Source organism: Mustela nigripes, chromosome 11 (genome assembly GCF_022355385.1).
Source record: "Mustela nigripes isolate SB6536 chromosome 11, MUSNIG.SB6536, whole genome shotgun sequence".
Classification (NCBI taxonomy): Eukaryota; Metazoa; Chordata; class Mammalia; order Carnivora; family Mustelidae; genus Mustela; species Mustela nigripes.
In genome coordinates, this window is record NC_081567.1 from 7,164,839 (window position 1) to 7,185,371 (window position 20,533).

Here is a 20,533-nt window from a genome sequence, read left to right on the forward strand (position 1 = left end):
TATATATATATATATATATATATATATATATATATATATATATATATATATAAAAGATTTTATTTATTTTATTTGACAGAGAGAGATCACAAGTAGGCAGAGAGGCAGGCAAAGAGAGAGGGAGGAGGAAGCAGGCTTCCCACCAAGCAGAGAGCCCGATGCGGGGCTCCATCCCAGGACCCTGAGATCATGACCTGAACTGAAGGCAGAGGCTTTAACCCACTGAGCCACCCAAGCGCCCCATATTTTTTATTTATTTAAAAAATTTATTTGAGAGGGAAAGCATGTGCTAGGAAGCATGAGTGGCTAGAGGGGAGCGGGAGGAGGGGGGTGAGCAGACATTCAGGGTTCAATCCCAGGATTCTGAGATCATGGCCTGAGCCGAAGTCAAGTGCCTAACCAACTGAGCCACCCAAGTGCCCCAGAAAAAAAATTTTTTTAAAGAAAAACCAGTAGTTCAATATTCAGGAAGGATGAAGACAGGGGTTGTGCTCTGTGACAAAAAGCAGAGGCAGAGGGGCACCTGGGTGGCTCAGTGGGTTAAGCCTCTGCCTTTGGCTCAGGTCATGATTTCAGGGTCCTGGGATCGAGCCCCGCATTGGGCTCTCTGCTCAGCAGGGAGCCTGCTTCACCCCCTCCCAGTTTCTGCCTGCCTCTCTGCCTACTTGTGATCTCTGTTTGTCAAATAAATAAATAAAATCTTTTAAGGAAAAAAAAAAAAGGCAGAGGCAAGCATGAAGTAAGTGTCAGCACCAAGGAGCTGGCATGTGAAGGTTCAAATCCTAGACTGGCACATAAAGCCAAGTTTCTCACTTTCAGATAACACAATGACTCCTTTGGGAGCTAGGGATGGAGACTAGGACCTCCACAGCGATGGAGTTAAGAGTCAGAAATAAAGAGAGTTCAGATAGAAAGGTCTCAGGTTAGGCTGGTGCTTGGAGTGCATGTGAGCCCTCAGGCTACCTAAGATTGGAGTCCTGGGAAGAGTGTGCAGTTTCTAGAACTTACAATGTGCTGCAACTTTACAAACTTGATAAACCTCTTATAAAGGATGGCAGGATGAGCACCCCTGGGAGGTGAGCCCAGACCAAGCCCTTCCTGCCTGACACAGGTAAAACTCACCTGGACTCACCTGGGACTACATGTCCCCTCTTAGGGTCACAAGGGCATTTTCAACACTTTCTGCCTTTCTAGACCCCAGTACAGCAGAGGACTCTAGGACAGTACAGCTAGACGTAAGAGGGACTGGGAGCACTCAAGTCAAGAGGGAGACAGGAGCTTCATGGAGAGACCCTCCTTGGGGAGGTAATGCATTCAAACTACAGAGAAAAGAAATACTTCAGAAATAATACTCAGCCTTATGTCTCATGGCCCATATCACCTTTGAGATATTTCACCTCTGAAGAGAGATTTCAATCAAAGGTAACTAGGGTCAAGTCAAAGTCTTGGGAGCAAACTTCAAGAGATTCCCAATAACCCAAGGATGGGATAATTTGATCATCAGGAAGGGTAAGAACCATCATGGATTGAAAGGCAAATGTAGTTCAATTCATTCGTTTATATTGACAAAAAATTTTTTCTCACCTTTGGAGGATGTTAGAGAATCAATTCATTATTTTGAATTATAAAACTTCTCTACAAAGAAACATTCCGGCTAATAAATGACGATGGAATTTTAGACTTAGAATATCACCATGAAGTAATGAGTCCAAGTACTGAGTACCAACAACCGCGCAACATCCTATAGCACATGGTAAGAGACAACCAGATCTTATGGATCGCCTGATGAAGGAATGTACCATCATCTACGAAGTGTTCTCACCCCTGCTTCCTCATTGAACCTAGGAATGGGATCAAGCCTGTAGATGCGGCCGCCAGTTACAGGAAATAAGAGGAGACAGGATTGCACGGAATACCAGCAAAGGCGGACAGCAAAATCGAAACGCTGGCAAACACCTCAGGGCAAGCTCCCTGGGTTCTTCAGCAAATATTGCCCGGGGAAACAAAGAGATGGAGAGGCAAGCTATAGATTAAAAGAAATTAAAAAAGACATATTGCCCACTGCAATCCATGGACCATATTTGGATCTTGACTCAATCAAACTTGACTGTTTTTAAAAGATTTTATTTATCTATTTGACAAAGACAGCAAGAGAGGGACCACAACAGGGGGGAGCTGGAGAGAGAGAGCAGGCTCCCCACTGAACAGGGAGTCTGAGCTGGGATCATGACCTGAGCCAAAGGTGGATGTCTGAGTCACCCAGACACCCCTAATCAAAGAAACTTAAAACAAAAAAACCTTGCTTCTTGCGTTTATGAGACAATTGGGAATATAATCACTGACTGGATATTTGAGGATATTTGAGGAATTATTATTAACTTTTAAGGTGTGATAGTGTATTGCGGTTATATATTTTTAGAGCCCTTAGAGAGAGGATACTGAAATATTAATGGGATAAATCACTTGAGGTCTGGGACTTGCTTTAAAATAAAACAGAGAAGGAGAAAGAACATGCCAGAAAAGACAAAAACAAGAATGGCCATGTGTTGATCATTGTTAGGCTGGATGAATGTTCTGTCTGAGCTTGGGTCTATCTGAAATTTTCCACAATAAAAAGTGGTGGGTTGTTTCTTTTTAAGTCACTGTGATGAATCAAAAAATTTCCTCCTTTGAAAAAAAATGATGGTTGGGAGCAAATGTTCTAGGAAACCCCTCCCAGAACATACTTTCCCTCCAATTAAAAATAACCTTTTATTTTTATGAAGCAATATACATTCATTGTAGAAAGCTATCAAATACTGAAAAGCAAAAATAAAACACTGTATTTCCACCACCTAGAGGTTACCATTTACAAACTTACTGTATACATCACAGGACTTTTTCTTTGCATATGTTTTTTAACAAAACAAGATCACCCTGCCCATGCTGTTTTGAGAGGTGCTTTTCTCCATTGATGGGCTCCACCACCCGGTATCAATAGATTTTCATCTTATCTAATATCCAGGCCATACATACATTTCCTTAATTGTGTCCCAAAGTGTTCTGGCATCTTAGCTCAGCTGCCATAACAAAATACCACAGACCAGGTGGCTCAAACAACAGACATTAATTTCTCACAGTGCCAGAGACCGGGAAACTTAAAATAGCATGGTGGCCAATGTGTGTTCCTGGTTAAAACCTTCTTCCTGGCTCACAGACAGGTACCTTCTTGATTTATTAAATCCTTACTTAGCAGAGAGAGAAAGTACTAGAATGAGGGAAAGAGAAGGTTGTGGGGGGGGGTCTGGTCTTCCTTTTCTTAGAAGAACACTAATCCCATCATTAGGACCCCACCATCATGACCTCACCTATACCTAATCACCTCTCCTAGTCTGGCTTCCAAATACTATCACTTTGGAGGTTAAGGCATCAACATGTGAATTACCGACCGAGATTTTTTCTGGAACTAGGAATGGCCTCTGGTTGGTATGTTTCTTGTCCCTTCTAATGTGGCACATGGTCTTTGCTTCTTTTGCTCCCAGAACTCTGACTTGTGGAATAGCCTGGGTCATTTGTCTTAAGGAATGTCACACTCTCCACCTATGCTTGGTTGCCTCCTCAAGGTACCTCTACAGTTTACAGGTACCAGCAAGTTGGAGCTTCTTGTCACTTGCTGTTCAGACCCAGGTGCCCCTGATGCCTGAGCCCTCAGAGTGGCAGCCCATTCTGGGGGTCCAGATGGCATGAGGAACATGTTTGGCTGGGGACTCATCCAAGCCAGCCACTGGCCTCTGCCACCACCCCAGGGCAATCTTTCACCACCAGAAATGGCTGTGAGTCAGAAACCCTAGGCTGGAAGCACCAGAAATGGTGTCACCACCATCTAAAAAAAAAATTTCCACTGACCAGTGGTGACCTTATGCTGATTGTGTTTGACATTCCTGCCTTAAAGCCCAGGGATGGGTGGGAAAGTGAGATGTACACATTCCAGAAATTTCAGAGTAATGAGGGGAAACCTTCTGGAAAATTAGAAACTACAGGGAAGTTTTTAATTATATGTAGTATTTATTGCCCTGCCCATGGACATCCGAAGTTATTTTGTTCATTTAGTAACATAAAATATATCCCTGTATATGGGTCATAAAACTGTCATGGTTGATCTACTTAGAGATACGGAAATCTTAAAATGGAGAACATTCCCCTCATTTGGAGGTTGGGGCTGAGTGAGTGAGAAAGTCACGGGGAAAAGTTTGCCCCTCCCTCACCCTGTTTTGGTCTACCTTTCCCACCCCGGAGGCCCTAAAATAAGGGAATAAAGATGGTCCTAACAGGAACTTTTCCCAGAGGCAAACCCACACACCCATGGTGGGAGGGTACCCTGACAACAAAACAGACTTCCGAGGGACAGTTAGTGTCTAGAATTCCCTCCTAGGGTGTGAGCGTGGATTATCTATGTCGTTCCCACCTAACCTTGCCGAGGTCAATCTTTGCTCTGAAAGAGACTTGCCCCCAGCCCCCCTTTTCTGGGGTGGTTGATTATAGATGATTTCACTTCCTTTGCCATTCTAAAGGAGGGGAGGGGTATTGCCCTGTCCACCAACAGACCACTTGTCTTTAGACCTTGGAGGGAGAGGCCATTCTGGATTGACAGTGTGGGGTGGGGAGGGTCCAAGAGGACAGCAGCTCCGGAGGCCAGCCATTGCTCCCAGAGGTGCAGATGAGGACACAGCACAGAACCACCAGACCAGGCCCAGGGAGAGGATGGAGAGGGCACAGTGATGGAGGCGCCCCGCTGGGGAAGCAAGTGGTGATCCCTCCCAGAAGGGTGAGTAGGATGAGCCTAGGTGGCTTGAAAGTGACCTAGGGATGCTTGGTGCTGGGTGGGCCCAGTAGACATAAGTTTCCATCCAACCCGTGGTATTGTAGCCCAAGAGAAAATCCTACTGCTCAGGTGACGTGCTAATCAGTACTTAGAGCATGGCTCTCCACCTGGTGATTTTGCTCCCCCCAGGGAACATCTGGCCATATTACTCGTTGTCAAAACCCAGGATGGTTTTTTCTCCTGGCATCTCGCAGGCAGAGGCCATAGATGCTGCTAGACATCCCGCAATGCACAGGACAGTCCCCTCCCCCAACGATAAAGGGATCTGAAATGTCCCTAGCACTGAGGTTGATCAACCTTGAGGGTTGAGGTCAAGAAGGTTTGAGTGAGTGTATTTAATACTTTGCACGTGGTAATTTCTTTGATGGGGGAGCCTGGCTAGCTCAGCCGGTAGTGACTCTCCAGTCACTCTCCATCTTAGGAGACTCTCAGTGACTCTCCATCTTAGGGTCTTGGATTCAAGCCTCATGTTGAGTGTAGAGCTTACTTAAAAATATATAAAATTGACCGTGCTACCTTGAAATTCCTACTGTAAAACCTAACGGCTTTATCCCACCCACAAGTCTGCGTTTTTGTTTTTGCGTGTGCCCGTAAGACTTCTTACGCTTCGTCACTTGCTAGCACTTCAAGTCTGCATTATTTTTTGTTAACAATTGGCTATTGGCCCCTGATGCATGCATAATGTAAGTTTTAAAATCTGAGCGCCTGGGTGGCTCAGTGGGTTAAGCCGCTGTCTTCGGCTCAGGTCATGATCCCAGGGTCCTGGGATTAAGTCCTGCATCGGGCTCTCTGCTCAGCAGGGAGCCTGCTTTCTCCTCTCTCTCTCTCTCTGCCTGCCTCTCTGCCTACTTGTGATCTCTCTCTGTCAAATAAATAAATAAAATATTAAAAAAAAAGAAATTTTAATAAAAAAAAAATAAAATCATATTTCTGGGGACGCCTGGGTGGCTCAGTGGGTTAAGCCTCTGCCTTCAGCTCAGGTCATGATCTCAGGGTCCTGGGATTGAGCCCCACATCGGGCTCTCTACTCGTCGGGTGTGGAGGCTGAGAAATTAAGGCCATCCCACCTAAGGTTTAGCCTTAGCATAAGTACAGCCATCTTAGCTCTGGCAGCCATCTCAGACCCCTGTGCCCAAGGGCTGAACTTCCACCTACTTTACTTTAGTTCTAAGGACCCCCACCCTGCTTTAATAACACGAAGCCCCACCCTGCTTTAGTTCCAGAGACCTCCACCCTACTTTAGTATCAGGAAGCCCACCCTGCTTTGGTTCCAGAAACCCCCACCTCGCTTTAGTAACAGGAACCCATAAATACCCCTGCCTTAACTAAGCTTGGGGTCCAAGTCCCTACTCCGCTGGTTGGGTATACTTGGGCCCAAGCTTAAGTATGTCACCTCGGGGTCCAAGTCGCTACTCCGCTGTGTCGGGTATACTTGGGTCCAAGTTTAAGCTTGTCGAATAAACCCTCATGAGATTGCATTGGTGTCGGCTCCGTGGTGGTCTCTTTGACGCGAGAACTAGGGTACAACACAGGGAGTCTGCTTCCCCCCCCTCTCTGCCTGCCTCTCTGCCTACTTCTGAGCTCTCTCTGTCAAATAAATAAATACAATATTTAAAAATAAATTAAAAAAATAAAATCGTATTTGTGTTTTTATAAAAGTCAGTTTTATTGAGGTATAATTCATATATAATAAAATGTACCTACCTGAAGTCTACATTACAGTGAGCTTTGACAACTCTCTCTACCTACAAACTCGAGTTTTAAAAAGCCCCGTTTAGGTTTAAGGACTAATGGTTAGAAACAAGGACTTTGAAGTTGATCAGATGTGGGTTCGAATCCCAGCTCTGCCTTCCAAACCTTGGTTTTCTCATCAGTAAATTGGACTAATAAAGTCCACTTGAGGGGTTATCCTGAGGATTAGAATGACCCACTTGAAGTGTTTGGCTCAGAGCAGGCCTGGCATATGAAGAAATGCGTTGTCAGTGGTCATAATGCTCATGATTATTCATGTTCTCACCCATTTCTCTATACACTTGGCGAATAGAGAGTCCTTTTTTTCTGTATGTACATGTCTTCCCAGGATGATCACACTTTTCCCAAGGTTACAAATAATCATATATACACGTGCAGCTTCCAAACTAATATTTCCAACTTCTTCCCCGACCCGGGCTCCAGAAGAACAGGGCAGTTTCCCACAGGCCCTGCTCAAAGACATGTCCGCAACAGCACTCATTAGCTTCCCCCAAAACCACCCATCATGTCTCAGACTGCCCATCCTGGTGGATGTCATCGCATCCAGAAATCTTTTCGCAGAAATACCTGCTTCCTTTCTGCCTCACATACACCCCTCGTTCATTAGACTGTCAGTTTAAGTGCTTCAAAACAGACCCAAGCAGCCATGGTCCAACCTACGTGGGAGGTTATTTCTTGATTACAAAAGCGTCTAGATATGGAGCCCCTGGGTGGCTGAGTGGGTTAAGCGTCTGCTTTCGGCCTGGGTCATGATCCCAGGGTCCTGGATCGAGCCTCGCATTCGTCTCCCTGCTCTGCGGGGAGTCTGCTTCTCCCTCTGCCTCCCTCTCTCAATCTCTCTCTCTCTCTGTCAAATTTTTTTTTTTTTAAAAAAGCGTCTATACAGGGGACACCTGGGTGGCTCAGTGGGTTAAGCCTCTGCCTTCGGCTCAGGTCATGATCCCAGGGTCAAGGGATCAAGCTCCACATCAGGCTCTCTGCTCAGCAGCGAGCCTGCTTCCTCCTCTCTCTCTGTGCCTGAGTCGGCCTACTTGTGATCTCTATCAAATAAATAATTTTTTTTTTTAAAAAGTGTCTAGACATAATCAATCCATAATGGACGTGGAGGCTCCAGGATATCCAGACCCAGGCCTTTTCCAGTTGGTGGCTCTGAATACCGAGGAAATTGCCTTTGTTCTGTAACGTTTGCGTGGCCTATTACCAGGTCCATTTTTCATGTAGTAGGATGGTGCTTGCTCAGGGTACAACAGACTGCATTTAACCCTCATATCCGTTAAGAGGCAGTGGCTTTGTTAGGTTGAATCACGTTAAATTGTCATTTTTGTTGGTCAAATGTGGTAGCTCATTGGCCATCTTATATAATTCAGCCCAATAGTATCTCTGCTTTACAGATACGCATTCTGATGCACAGAGAAATCAAGTAATTTGCCCAAAGTCACACAGCAAGTGACTGGTACAGAAGGAATTCAAATCCAGATCTTCCCTGGAATCTGGGCCCACAGAAGATTCTTCCGAACAAGTAAGGCTCGGTTCTTTCGTCCATAATGTACACCAATGAACACTGGAGAGCTAAACAGCAGTTTAAGAGGGCGACAGCAAGAGCTGAATGTGGCTATGTAAGAATGTCACAAGACCATCTATAATTTTTTTTTTCCAAATGAGTGATAAGACATTCTTTTTTTTCTAGAAGTTGAGTGGACAGAACAATGGCTCCAGAACAGTGTGACTGAGAAGGCTCCTGAGAAGAGGGGAGATTTCAGCTGAGTCTTGGAAGCAAAGGAGGTTTAGTCCCATGATGGTGGGGAGAGCGATAGTCGGTGGTTATAAGCTCACTCTGTGCTATTTCACAAAACTTGAGATGTTATCTATGAAGATTCGGGTCTCTGTCATTACTTGATTGTGTGCACACACGGGTTTTTCACACTCATACATTGTATCTGCGGATCTCTTCCTGTTGCGTCTCTATGTTTCTCACTTTGTATATGTCTTTCCGTATCTCCATCTGTTTTTGTGTCTTTTTTTTAAAAGATTTAATTTATTTATTTGAGAGAGAGCGCGTGCATGTGTGGGGGAGGGGCAGAGGGAGAAGGAGAAGCAGTTACCCCACTGAGCGTGGAGTCCTATGTGGGGCTCGATCCCAGGTCCCTGAGATCCTGAGCGAAGCTGAAGTCAGACGCCCAACCGACTGAGACGCCCAGGCCCCTCTGTCTTTCTGTGTCTTGGTGCTGTTTTGTCTCTCCCTGCCCTTCCTCTCTTCCTTTCTTGATCTTCACACACTTTCTCTCATCTTCCTCTCCTCATCTTTGCTTTCTAATTGGTCCCATATATGGCGCCTGGGTGGCTCAGTGGGTTAAGCCACTGCATTCAGCTCAGGTCATGGTCTCAGGGTCCTGGGATTGAGTCCCGCATCAGGCTCTCTGCTCGGCAGGGAGCCTGCTTCCTCCTCTCTCTCTGCCTGCCTCTCTGCCTACTTGTGATCTCTCTCTGTCAAATAAATAAATAAAATCTTTAAAAACAAAATAATTGGTCCCATATAAATCCTAAGTGCACTTTTTTATTATTCATTGCAAATACAAAATGGTTTGATGTGCCCTGGCCCTCATTAAAAATGCGAAGGGACAGAACGTTCTATCCTTCCACCTAAATCTCTCTTCTGTGTTGTTGCTCCTTCCCTTGGCCTTTTATTGAATCAGTTTGTTTTTATTTTTATCAAGTTAGACCTGTACATGGTTTTAAAAGTCAAATACTAAAAGACTAATCTGGAAGAAAAGCAACCTCACCTTATTACACTCTCAGCCTGCTTCGCAAATTGAATCATTTTCAACGCTTTCAGCCATTTCTCCTGGTAGGTGGGTACCTATTTCTCAGGAACATGCTTGTACAGCTATTTCTTGATTTTTTTTTTCAGTTTTCCCCATGATTTTTTAAAACAGAAAATGAGAATTTAACTCTTACACTTCCATCCATACCAACTCTTCCCTTCTTCCATCATCCCTAAAATATGTTGTATCCCAGGGCACCTGGCTGGCTCAGTCAGTGGAGCATGTGTCTCTTGATCTCAGTCAGGGTTGTGAGTTCAAGCCCTGCATGAGCTATAGAGGTTACCTAAAAATAAAAAGTAGTTTTTAAAGATTTTATTTATTTGGGAGAGAGCGAGCGAGCGAGAGAGTGAGCACAAGTGGGGGAGGGGGCAGAGGCAGAGGGAGAAGCAGACTCCCTGCTGAGCAGGAAGCCTGATCCAAGGCTGGATCGCAGGACCCTGAGATCGTCACCTGAGCTGAAGGCAGACACCCAACCCACTGAGCCACCCAGGTGCCCCAAAAACAAAATGTTTTTTTTTTTAAGTCATAACCAAATTTTTGATCAGAGCAGAATTCAGTGTTTGTAATGTTATTATATATATATTATTTCCAGCCAGGTGACAGACTGTGGTTGTATTTTCTTCCTTGGAGTTTTCTTTCCCTGGAGATAATTGTCTCAAGTTTCTGTTTGTCTCATCTCCAGGTACCTAACACAAATTCAGCCTCAGCAGGTGATCCATCTCATAAAAACTTTTCCTTGGAGAGATCTGTCCTGTAGCTTTTCCTCTCCCTCTTACACTCTAGATGCCCGCTGTCATCCTGGGACACAGCTCTCCTCTCTCCCTGCTCCTGCTCCTGATTTCCACGGTCCCTCTTTCTTGGATTTGCCCCTCATTTTATGGGAGCCTATTCCTTCACACACCTGAAAATGTCCTACCGTAACTGGATTGATAGTTTGGGTAGGTACAGAATTCTAGATTTACAATCAGCTTTCCTCAGAATTTTTTTAAATTTAGTAATCAGTCTCTTTTAACAGTAGTCTTCAACAAAAATACATTTATACTAATATTGTGGTTCTCCATGGAACTGGAGAACTTAAGAACTGAGCTAGAATTGACATACAACATTTAGGTGTACAATATAATGATTTGATGTATCTGTATTTCTTCAGGTGTTGTCTGATGATCTTCTACTTTTCTTTCTTTTTAAAAATTAGTCTTCTAGGGGCGCCTGGGTGGCTCAGTGGGTTAAAGCCTCTGCCTTTGGCTCAGGTCATGATCCTGGGGTCCTGGGATCAAGCCCCACATTGGGCTCTCTGCTCAGCAGGGAGCCAGCTTCCTTCTCTCCCTCTCTGCCTACTTATGATCTCTGTCAAATAAATAAATAAAATCTTTTTAAAAAATTGGTTTTCTGCTTTAAAAAAAATTGTTCTACTTTTCAATAATATTGTTGAGAAGTCTCAGATCATTCTGATCCCCTATAATCCCCTATTATCCTCTTTATCAACTCTCAGGATCTTTGGTTTGTCTTCTGCGTTCTGAAATTTCAAGATGTTTCATCTTAATATAGACTTATTTTAATCTGTTATATTAGTACATATGGGATATGAGGGTCTCTCCATGTAGAAATTAAGTTTCTCAATTCTGGCAATTTTTCTAGAGTCGTTATTATTATTATTTTGGATAATTTCTTCCCACCTAGTTTTCTCTTTAAAACTAATGTTTTTTGATGTTGGATCAACTCCTAAATGGATTCTTGGGTTTTCTTATTTTTTTTCCTTCTTATTTTTTGTATCTTTGTCATTTGTTCTATTATCCAGGGGATTTTTTTCACCTTTTCTTTCAAACCCTTCTACTGAATTTTTCATTTTCAATACCACATTTATAATTTTTTAAAAGATTTTATTGATTCATTTGACAGAGAGAGAGATCACAAGTAGGCAGAGAAGCAGGCAGAGAGAGAAGGGGAAGCAGGCTCCCACTGAGCAGCGAGCCCGATGCGGGGCCCGATCCCAGGACCCCACAAACCACGACCTGAGCCAAAGGCAGAGGCTTAACCCACTGAGCCACCCAGACACCCCTCATATTTATAATTTTTTAAAAAGATTTTTAAAAGGTCAAGACACAGTGAGAGAGGGAACATAAGCAGGGGGAGTGGGAGAAGGAGAAGCAGGCTTCCCACCAAGCAGGGAGCCCAACGTGGGGCTTGATCCCAGGATCCTGGGATCATGACCAGAGCCGAAGGTAGACGCTTAATGACTGACCCACCCAGGCACCCCCATATTTAAAATTTTTTAAAGGCTTTTTTTGTTCTGAATGTTCCTTTTTAAAAATTTTTTATTTATTCATTTGACAGACAGAGATCACAATCAGGCAGAGAGTAGACAGAGAGAGAGAGGAAGGAAAGCAGGCTCCCTGCTGAGCAGAGAGCCCGACGCGGGGCTCCATCCCAGGACCCTGAGATCATGACCTGAGCGGAAGGCAGAGGCTTTAACCCACTGGGCCACTCACGCACCCCTGAATGTTCCTTTTTTAATGGTCTTTTGTCTTTGCCTCAAGGATGAATTATCTAATCTTATCTTTCCAACAACTAACAATATTAATTTTTTCTTTAAGACTTTCTGCTCCTGCTTCTTTCAAGGTCATTTTTTTCTTTGTTGCTTTGATTTCTATCTTTCATATCACATGCTGGGGTGACCTTCAGCTCTCTATTTATATATCAGTATCTGAAGGTCTTTCTCTTGAGCAAGTCTTACTCCAGAGAGGACTCCACCAATCACCCATGGACGTCTGGGAAGAGGAAATCAAAGGGAGAGGGGCTAGCCGGAGAGTTTGCTTGCTGTTAAGTCCCCTGCCCTCAGCTGTGTTACATCCTCTGGCCCAGAGTTACTCTTATTTAAACCTCCCCAGAAAGTCAACATCACATCTTCAGTTTGGATTTGAGGAGAAACTGTTACGTTGCTCAGGTTGGTGAAGGGGATCCAAGAATCTGTTTCTTAATCAACTTTGCTTTGATTGTGGTAAAATGTACTTAACATAAAATCTATCATGTTAACCCTCTTTAGGTGTACAGCTTAGTGGTGTCAAGTACATTCACTGTTGTGCAACCAATCTCCAGGAACTCTTCAACTTGCAAAACCAAAACTACCCAAAAAATAACAACTCCCCATTCTCCGCCCCCAGCTCCTGCAACCACCATTTTACTTTCTCTCTCTATTTGACTATTCTAGGGACCTCACAGAAGTAGAATCATGTAGTATTTGTCCTTTGGGAACTGGTTTATTTCACTAGTGTAATGTCCTCAAGGTTCATCCACGCTGGATGAACTGAATAATAGTCCATCGTATATATGTACATTTTGTTTATCTGCGATCTGTTGATGGATATTTGGGTTGCTTCTGTCTTTTGGCTATTGTGAATAATGCTTCTGGGTGTGCAAATTTCTTACAAATTTTTATCTGATCTCTTTGTTAACCCCCATTTGCACTCCCACATTTGGGGATATCTGGTATCTGTAACAAGGGAGGCTTTCTGGTGGCTGTGATGCCAGATGGCTTTCTACTAGGCTTCCCCACTGCTCATTAAGTCTGAGCATTCTGTAGTTGGCTGTGAATAAGCTACCAGTGTCCTTTTGCTTTTTAACTTCAAGACATTTTGTTGCTATTGTCTCCTTTCTGTCTTCTTTGTCCTGAAGGTTTCTATCTTTTCTTTTTTAATTCTTTTTAAAAAAAGATTTTATTTATTTATTTGACAGACAGAGATCACAAGTAGGCAGAGAGGCAGGCGGGGGTGTGGGGGGAGCAGGCTCTCCGCTGAGCAGAGAGCCTGATGCGGGGCTCGATCCCAGGACACCGAGATCATGACTGAGCTAAAGGCAGAGGCTTAACCCACTGAGCCACCCAGGCGCCCCTGAGGGTTTCTATCTTAAAAGAAAATTGTTCACTATCTTTCTAGTGGGGTTTCAGGAGGGAGAAGAGGTAAACATGAGTGAACCTCCATATTTACTCAAAGTCCCTAAACTGTGTTACTTCTGAGTGATACGATTTATGATTTTTTTTCCCCTTGTGGGTAAGTGGCTTTCAGTTTTTTAAATATTATTTCCCTAGCGTATAGATGTGGTTATGAAAAACAGTTGGCAGGTCGTCAGAAAGTTGAACATAGAATGACCATATCACCCAGTGATGACACTCCCAGGCCAAAAGAATTATAAACGCATGTCACGCAAAATGTACACATGAATGTTCATGGTGGTATTTTTCATAATATCCAAAAAGTAGAAACAATTCGGCTGTTCTTTGGCAGATGACTAAAAAAAAAACAATGTGACATTCCTCACTGCATTCTAGACAATGGAGTAGTATACAGCCCCAACAAGGCATGAGGCATATATATAATCTGGATGAACCCTGAAAAATACCATGCGATATGAAAGAAGCTGGACACAAAAGATCACATATTTTATGACTCCATTTATACAAAATTTCCAGAATTGGAAAATCTATATAGACAGAATGTAGACAAGTAAGGGTTAGGAAGGGGCTAGGAGGGAGGGAAGAGTGGGGAATGACTGCGATACAGAATTTCTTTTTGGTGATGAAAATGTTCTGGAATTAGAGGGGTAGTGATGGTCACGTGACCCTGTGAATACGCTGGAAACCGCTGACCTGTGTACTTTAAGGTGGTGAATTTTATAATATGTGAATGATATCTCAATTTTTTAAACAAATTTTTTTATTTTTTATAAACATATATTTTTATCCCCATATATCTCAATTTTTTAAACGTCTGTGGTTAGGCATAGGAGTGAAAGGTAGGATAAAAAAATGTAAGTAAGGGACATAAAACTTCAATAGTACATCAAATTCTCTTTTAGTCATGGCTTGTGGAGAAGCGGAATGCAAAGATTGGGATCTACATTGTAGGCCAAACCTCTGTAGCTCACACGATATTTAACCATCGCACGGCTGGGATTGGGCCATGATGCTATGAAAGGAAGGTGCTCTGGTGGGCAGTAGAGGAATAAGGAGGCAAGACCACACGGAGAAATGAAAAGGCTGGGGTTCTAGTCTCAGCTCTGTCCCATGGGTCTCTTGTTCTCGTCTGTAAAGTGAGAAGTTTGGATTAAATCCTGAGCCCTGTCCGGGTAAGATCTAGTAGCATTGCATCGGGCCCCAGAAATCTGCTGTTCTTGTGTTTTAATTCTGATGCTCATCTAAGTTTGGATATCTCTTTTCAGGAAAGGAAGTGTTCTGATGGTTTTAAAAAAAAAAAAAAGTGACACTGTGTGTGGTCTGAGACTCTTGAATTTCTGAAATCCTCTTTGTGAAAGGTCAAAGGTTGAACGAGCTAAAAAACGTTGTCCTGTGCTAAGTACATTTGCCAAGAGGAAACATTTAGCAAATAGGATTGTTCTAGAAAGAACTGGGTATCAAGCCCATTTACTTGGGACCCTCTTCAAAGGGGATAAGCTACATCTGTAGCTCATGCCTATATTCCATGCTGTTTTAAGCCATCCTGCCTTTCCCTGTCCTGTTCCTATGCTTGGAACACTCTTCCAATCTTTCTGGATAATTGTTAAGCACCCTTCCAGTCTCAGTTCAAGTTTTCTTTGGTCCAGGAAGCCTTCTAGACCTCTCATATTGAGCTAATTATCCATTCTTTGTGTTCCCCTAGTGCTCTCTGTTCCCTCACCACCATTAAACTAGTTAGCTGTTGCTGTATTCCCAAGGACCTCGAAACATAGTGACTGAAAACACCAGTGATTAGAGTCCCTAAGCCAAGCAGACATTCGAGGGGAGGGGAATTAGCTGCTACTGTTTGGAAGGGGGAGCATGATAGAATATGGGGACATATTTTAGGACCACCACAACCATTTTGTATTACATAATATTTAATTAAATGTTTCTCTGTGTATCCCCTACTAGTCTTGGGGCACCCCCATACCAGGGCTCTGACACAGGGCTTGGCACTGAAGGGAGTGCTGATATTTAACTATTTCTTGGATGTCGGGGAGTTTCATCACCCTGACCGTGGAGCAGTGGGACCTTCTCTGGCCTCTGAGAATGGGCTCAAGAAATTCAGATGGAGTGGTCCAGGATGTCCAACCTTTCCTCCATGAATGCCCCACACATTCTCCTAGCAAATCCCCCAGCTGGTAAACCCACTAGGATAGGATATTCGTCAATGTCGCGGAGGTTAAAATCCCACATATGTGTTGTGGAGACAGAGGAAACTCAACATGCCCATATTGTGTGCCTCTCCCTGTCCCAAACCTGCTGTTCCTCTGGTGTCATCATTCCCGTAAAGGACCTAGCCACCATTCTGTATTTCCATCTCTGTTTTGCCCCCCAGATTACTCATACACTAAGTCTTGTAATGAGGAACAGTCACCCGCACCCCGGGGGAAAATACCCAGTTAGGGCATGTGGGTGTTGAGATCCACACATGCACTGAACATTGTCTGTGAACTGGGAAAATGATAGGTCTCATATACACATACCTACTTTCAAATTTATATAACACGTAAAAGCACAAATTCACTTAAAAGTATTCCCGAGTTCAGAGCAATCTTTTGTAATACATATTTTTTTCTATCAGCAGGCAGCACAAGTATCTTCATGGAGATCAGTGAAACTTTTGGGTGTTAAGGAGAAATCTCTAAAATTAGTGCCCCAGATATACTTGTGCATATGCAAAATGTAAATGAATTATGGAATAGCCATACAATGGACTAACAGCCATGAAAAAGAATGAAGAAACTCTTTAGAGACTAGTAGGAAAGATCTCCAAGATATATTGGGCTTGTTTATTTTTTTTTAAGATTTTATTCATTTATTTGACAGAGAGAGAGATCACAAGTAGGCAGAAAGGCAGGCAGAGAGAGAGATTGAGGGAGAAGCAGGCTCCCTGTCGAGCAGAGAGCCTGACTTGGGGGCTCGATCCCAGGATCCTGAGATCATGACCTGAGCCAAAGGCTTAGCCTCAACCCACTGAGCCACCCAGGCTCCCCTGTTTGTTTTGTTTTGTTTTTAAAGGTTTTATTTATTCATTTGAGAAAGAGAGAGAGAGCACAAGAGAAAACATGAGCTGGGGGAAAGGGTAGGGGGAGAGGGAGAAGCAGTCTCCCTGCTGAACAGGAAGCCCTCTTCAGGGCTCAATCCCAGGACCCTGTGATTATGACCTGAGCCCCTGAGCCAAAGGCAGATGCCCAACCAGCTGAGCCACCCAGGCGCACCCCAAGATATACTGTTTTTTGTTTTTGTTTTTTATTTTATTTATTTATTTGAGAGAGAGGCAGTGAGAGAGAGCATGAGAGGCGAGAAGGTCAGAGGGAGAAGCAGACTCCCCATGGAGCTGCGAGCCTGATGCGGGACTCGATCCCGGAACTCCAGGACTGTGACCTGAGCCGAAGGCAGTTGCTCAACCAACTGAGCCACCCAGGTGCCCCCCACGAGATATATTGTTAATGAAAAAACAAAAACAAAAACAAAAGCAATGGGTTGCAATTTGTAAACAGCAATGCTTACAAAACAAAACAAACAAAAACAAAACAAAAAAAGCAATGGGCTGCAAGTTGTAAACAGCCAGAACTCAAAGATATTGTGGGCTTGGCACCAGACCACTGCAATAAAGCAGATACTGCAATAAATTAAGTCAAGTGAATTTTTTGGTTTCCCAATGCACATAAAAGTTATGTTTACACTATACTGTAGTCTCTTAAGTGTGCAATAGCATTATGTCTTTAAAAAACAACATATAGGTGACTCCTGGGTGGCTCAGTCAGTTAAGCATCTGCCCTCGGCTCCAGTCATGATCTCAGGGCCCTGGGATTGAGTCCCACATCAGGCTCATACAGGGACCCTGCTTGTGCGCGCTCTCTCTCTCTCTTTCTCTGGCAAATAAATAAATAAATAAAACTTTTTTTTTTTTTTTAAGTATATACCTTAAATTTAAAATACTTTATTGCTGGGGGCACCTGGGTGGCTCAGTGGGTTAAAGCCTCTGCCTTTGGCTCAGGTCATGGTCCCAGGGTCCTGGGATCGAGCCCCACATTGGGCTTTCTGCTTAGCAGGGATCCTGCTTCCCTCTCTCTCTCTGCCTGCATCTCTGCCTACTTGTGATCTCTCTCTGTCAAATAAATAAAATCTTTAAAAAAAATACCTTATTGCTGGGGTGTCTGGGTGGCTCAGTGGGTTGAGCCTCTGCCTTTGGCTCAGGTCATGATCTCAGGGTCCTGGGATCGAGCCCCACATCGGGCTCTCTGCTTGGCGGGGAGCCTGCTTCCCCCTCTCTCTCTTTGCCTGCCTCTCTGCCTGCTTGTGATCTCTGTCAAATTAATAAATAAAAATATTTAAAAATAATAAAATGAAATACCTTATTGCTAAAAAAACGCTAACCAATTTTGGAACTTTCAGCGAGTCATAATCACTGACCACAGAAGACCATAACAAATATAACAATAATGAAAAAGTTTGAAATATTGCAAGAATCAACTAAATATGATGCAGAGACGTGAAGTGAGCAAATGCTGTTAGAAAAATGCCACCAGCAGACTTGCTCACCCGGGGATGAGCATGAATCTTCAGTTTGTGAAAAATGTACTATCTGCAAAGCACTATAAAATGAGGTGTGCCTGTATATGTCCGTGACAAGACTGGAGCCTCTGGAGGTAGAGCTGTGGACCACACGGTCTGGAAATTAGGAAGAAAGATTTTTCATAATATCTCCTTAGACGTTTTGGATTTTGTTTTTTGTTTTTTTTTTAAAGATTTTATTTATTTATTTGACAGAGAGAAATCACAAGTAGATGGAGAGGCAGGCAGAGAGAGAGAGGGAGGGAAGCAGGCTCCCTGCCGAGCAGAGAGCCCGATGCGGGACTCGATCCCAGGACCCTGAGATCATGACCTGAGCCGAAGGCAGCGGCTTTAACCCACTGAGCCACCCAGGCGCCCCGTCATTTTGGATTTTGAATGGTGTGACCATATTGCCTATTTTTCAACACCAAATTATACTAAAATTTTAAGACGGGAGTCCTCTGAATAGGCTGGAATCAATGGATTTAGAATCTCTCTCTTTAACATTACCTAACACCCATCCAATCTTCTCTGGCAAAACCCTTGAGGAGCCCCCCACTGCTTTGTAGGTCAATTTCAAATTCATCTACACGGCATTCACAGCCCTCATGATCTGGCCCTTTTCGGTTTTCTCTCTCAGCTTTCTTTTCTTTTCTTTTTTTAAAAGATTTTATTTATTTATTTGATAGACAGAGATTACAAGTAGTCAGAGAGGCAGGCAAAGAAAGAGGAGGAAGTAGGCTCGCTGCTGAGCAGAGATCCCAATGCGGGGCTCAATCTCAGACCCCAAGACCATGACCCCAGCCAAAGGCAGAGGTTTTAACCCACTGAACCGCCCAGGCGCCCCTCAGCTTTCTTTTCTAAAACCTTAATCCAGGGATGCTGACTTCTTGCCAGCTCCCCAAGGGGGCCAGATTGCTCACCTCCATGCCATTGTTCAAGTTTTCTCTCGTGGGAGAAACCTCTCCCCAACCTCCCCAGCTCAACTCCACGCTTGTTTTGGGATTCAACTCATACGCTACCTCCTCTAGGAAGTACTTCCTGCCCCTCCTCCAAGATGAGTCGGACATCCTTTCTCATCTGTTCAGGCTTCTCTAAAGGTTTCTTGTCACCCTTTCTGGCCAGGACCCCTCGTAGGTGCTGTAGGTACAGAAATCAAAAACATAGCCTCTGCTCCTGAGGAAACAGCAGATTGGTGGAAAGGCACCAATTAGGATAAAATCAGTGCCTCCTCACAGAGTTCTAAGTGCTCAGACTGGTAAGTCAACTTGAGTGTGGAATTTTCAATCTTCCAAATGACTGAACAGACTCTGCCTTCCTCCCCCGGCCTCCTAGGACCCTGCGCACACAGCGGCTAGTTATTATCACATTGTAGTACAGAACTCAATTGTCTCATATATCTCTACAAGATTGTGGGTTCCAAAGGTAGTGGGGCGTGAAAAACAAAAAAAAAAAAAAAAAGAAAAAAGAAAAAAGAAAAAAAAGGAGGGTTACATGAAGTTGGTGGAATCATGATCAGGTCTTAAAGAATGGAGATAATTTCAACCCTTGTAGGTGTGGAGGCGGAGGGACATTCCAGCTTGAGGGAACAGGGTTAGCAAAGGAGAGATGTGGCAGAGATCAAAGAAGACACATGGTTCCCTGTGGCTGTGATGAAGGATGAGTGGGTGTGTCTGTGCAAGTCCTTGCACATGGGGGAGGGGGCTGTGGGAGACAAACTGACTTTAGATTATTGGAAAGATCTTGAGGAAGAAAGTAGTGCAATCATATCTGAGTTTTAGGAAGGATACTATGGTGGTGGTTTAGAAGATGGATTGGATGTGGGGTTGCGGTGCTGTAGCAGAATACAATAGACCAGGGCGGGGTGGGGGGTTATAAACAACAGACATTCATTTCCCACAGTTCTGGGAAATAAAAGTCCAAGATCAAGGTGCTGGCAGATTTGGTGTCTAGGGAGAACCTGCTTCCTGGCTCATAGACAGCTGTCTTCTTGCTATCTTCACGTTGGCCAGAAGGGACAAGGGAGCTCTCCGGGGCCTCTTCTCTAAGGGCACTATCAAGTTCATGAAGGCTCTGCCAATAAGGAACAACCTCCCAAAGGACTCGCCTTCATCACACTGATGGTTAAGATTTCAACTCATAAATTTTGGAGGGACACAAAATTCAATCCATAGCAGGGGGAGAGAGAGGCAACAGGGAGCTCTCGTAGGGGTCAGCAGGACTTGGAACTAACTGAACATGTAAATTGGGGAGAGTCTTCCTGGACCTTCCCTTCCCTCAGTCCCCATGTGCATCAATCACCTGATACTGATTTGAGCACTTTGACCGCCACTGCCTTAGCTCAGTCTACCCCATCCTGGCCTCCTGTCTAGGGTAGGCTATAAAACTTCACGCTTTCCACTTACACTGCTTAAGAAAAACAGCCCCAGTCATTCATATATATATATATATATATATATATATATATATATATATATATATATATGTATGTATATGTATATATGTATATGTATGTATTTGTATATTGCCATATATGTATATGTTTGT